Genomic DNA, 2054 nt, shown 5'->3' on the forward strand with positions numbered 1-2054 from the left:
GAGTCACACATTACCATGTTGCGCTCTTAAGACTTATCATTGACATTCCACAGCTGTATTTGGGTTCATATATTGTCTATATATTGTCACCTAGTGGATGAGTGACACATATGAACAAAATGTTCAACAGCTTTCACTCTCAGCTGTTAACATTAACATTGATCAGTAACATTTATAGACCTCAGTTAGTGTTTCTAAATTTAGCCTATAAGTTTAGCAAGTGCTAATCCCCTACTAAATTTTAAAAACAGCAAAACCCCTAAAGCACTAATCAGGAAATAGTTCCACTATTAGTGCTTTAGTTCTTTAGGGGAACTGTGCCCACCACTGGTGCTCTGAATATCCCTGTTGTTCATACAGGATCATCAGCCTCATTAGTTCTCTGAATGTTCACAAAGGGCTGTTGTAAGAGTGGAACAGTTGGACCCAAAGGCCTCCACCCCTTTTAACAARGGTCTGTTTCTCTTCACAAAAATAACTTCCTTTACTCCTCTCTCAAACCAACGTTCCTCCCTATCACAGATGAGAACATCTTCATCCCTGAAAGAGTGACCACTGGCCTGCAGATGAGTGTAAACTGCAGAGTTCTGGCCGGATGACGTTGCTCTTCTGTGTTGGGCCATCCTCTTGGCCAGTGGCTGCTTTGTTTCKTCTGATGTATAACTTGTCACAGTCCTGGCACTTACACATTACTGCATTTGTGCACAGATTTTTCGGGTGAACTAGTCTTTGCCATAATGTGTCTTGGGGTATGAAAGCCACTGGGACGTCATGTTTAAAGAATAAACGTCTCAGGTTCTCTGAAACTCCCGCAACATATGAAATGACCACTAGTCTGGGTCTGGGGACCTCCTTTTCACCCAACGGCTGGCTGGAATTCTGTTTCAGYAATTCAGTTCAGGACTAAACATGATGTCCCGATGGCTTTCAAATCCATCAGCCAACTGTGAACAACAGGCAACAATCAGGACACTAACGATGGTTCGGGTGATGGTCCTCTTTTCCATGTGAACAAACAATTTTGATTGTGATTGTTAAACCTGTTTCTTCACCATGTGAAAGCAAGGCTTATYAGGCTGAGTTTACCTGTAACTCCTCAGACTTAAGAAGTCTCTTAGAGGAGAAACATTTTCAACTAATTAGAACCTGGCTAAAACTATTGCTGTTCTGTATAAAGTAAGGTAGTTTGTTAATGATAAAGCATTGTATATCTTGTTTAACAAAATAATAGGTCCACACTTGATTTATTGTATTGAAGTCTGGGGGAAAGCGTGTCAGACAATTACAAATCGTGTTTTGTTTTTTTTACAGAAAAGAGCTGTGAGAATTATTACTGGAAAACATTGTCGTCACCCATCAAATTCATCATTTTGTAAATTGAAAATATTGAAGTTTTTTGGTTTGGTTGARTTTAATTTTCTACTGGTTATATGGCAAAGACAAGGAACAAGAAACAAGAATCATCACAGGCTGAAAACAGCACAAAGATCAAACAGGGAAGTGAAGACAAGACACAGAATATAAAGGTGAGACTAACGAGCACAAACAGGAAACACCTGGGAGAGAAACATGAGGAGCAGGTGAGAGTGGGCGGGGCTGGAGCAAAGGCAGAAAGGAGGAAGAAAACAGATGACAAGACAGAAACTAAAATAAAACATTAACACAGACACAAATCATAACAATGGAACAATTTATTTGATGGGTGATAGTAATACTTTCTGGTGATAACTCTCACGGTTATTTTTTGTAAAACAAAAATTGGGTTTGTAATTGTTTTGCATGCTTTTCCCCAAGCGTCAATACTCTAGATCAAGTATGGAACAATTATTGCATTATATAATATAAACAGAGCTTTATCATTAAATAAATCTTCTACTTTGTACAATACTGCAATGGATTTGGCTATTTTTTGTTTTTAAATGATTTATATTAGGTCTCCATGTCAGCTTTTCATCTATGATGACACCCAGAAACTTCACTTCACTGACTCTACAGATCTCAATACCATCGATTCTAAATGGAACATTGACAGTTTTCCTTCTATTAATGAATAT

At 38.3% G+C, this 2054-nt stretch overlaps 1 protein-coding gene across 1 annotated transcript in view; it reads right to left on the reverse strand.

Annotated features, from left to right (window-relative positions):
- The window catches only part of LOC106518994 (collagen alpha-1(XIX) chain), a gene marked incomplete at both ends in the record, with an annotated part of 138916 nt that overhangs the window by 40632 nt on the left and 96230 nt on the right, over positions 1-2054 (reverse strand).

The sequence above is a fragment of the Austrofundulus limnaeus genome, unplaced genomic scaffold (genome assembly GCF_001266775.1).
Source record: "Austrofundulus limnaeus strain Quisiro unplaced genomic scaffold, Austrofundulus_limnaeus-1.0 Scaffold0, whole genome shotgun sequence".
Lineage (NCBI taxonomy): Eukaryota > Metazoa > Chordata > Actinopteri > Cyprinodontiformes > Rivulidae > Austrofundulus > Austrofundulus limnaeus.